Source organism: Pithys albifrons, chromosome 20 (genome assembly GCF_047495875.1).
Source record: "Pithys albifrons albifrons isolate INPA30051 chromosome 20, PitAlb_v1, whole genome shotgun sequence".
Taxonomy (NCBI): Eukaryota; Metazoa; Chordata; class Aves; order Passeriformes; family Thamnophilidae; genus Pithys; species Pithys albifrons.
The window spans coordinates 7,362,213-7,363,291 of record NC_092477.1 but is presented as its reverse complement, the minus strand read 5'-3'; positions in this window follow the sequence as shown (position 1 = coordinate 7,363,291).

Genomic DNA, 1,079 nt, shown 5'->3' with positions numbered 1-1,079 from the left:
TACTGTGTGTTTGCATCTCGTTCCTGATATGGTTTATTGATGTTCTTTGTGGCCAGACTCTTCCTGGGATAATTCTCACCAAGGACATTTACACTGGGAAGGATTCTCCCTATGAAAACCTGGAAGGACAGAATTCTTAAAAGCAAAGCCAGCAAGAAAGATCCAGGCTAATGCTGGTGGTGATGAGTCAGGGATGTTCAGATCCTGTTTACCTGTCTCTAAAGTGTTGCTGGACTTTGCCCATCTCTGCAGTATCCATAACACTCTGTTCAGAGAAATAAATTTCCCAGAAAAAATGAAAGCTCTGCAGTCCAATTATCCCCTTGAAAGAACCTGGATCACAGGGTTCTCAAAATAAGGGCTTTGTACATTTTTTGCTTAAATAACAACCCAACCAGGAGCTACCCCTGAAGGTCATTCAGGAGCCATAGCTGGTAGTGCAGGTGGCCTCTGATTTGGTTAACAAAACTTGCTGCGGGGGTCAGACTGGCTTTGTTGGTTCCTTATGTGTCTGACTGTAATTCAAGGCTTTTGTTCAGCTATAAATCTACTCATAAAGCCTGAGTCCTTGTAATCTGAGCTCTCCAGCAGAGTCAACTTCAGTCAGCTGAGACGGTTCTTGATGCATCCTTGGACTGCAGTGCTTGGGGCTGCTGCCATATCCCCTCAGCACCCCAGCCATCACAAGATGATGAAGAGGTGTCTGAAGCAACGGCTGGGTGGGTACCTGTGCCCTGAGACCAGGAGGGAATTGTCTGGATTTATTTCTTAGCCTGGAGAAAAGGAGGTTCAGGGGAAGCCTTACTCTCTACAGCTCCCTGACAGGAAAGGGGAGCCAGGGGGGTGTTGGGCTCTTCTCCCAGGCAACCAGTGAGAGGACAAGAGGAAATGGCTTCAAGCTGTGCTAGGGAAGGTTCAGGCTGGACATCAGAAGGAATTTCTTCAAGGAAAGTGTTGCCAGGCATTAAAAGGGGCTGACCAAGGAGCTGGAGTCACCATCCCTGAAGGTATTCAAGGAACAAGTGGATGTGGCTCAGTGCTTTGGTCTGGATGACAGGTGGTGATTGGCCATAGCTGGG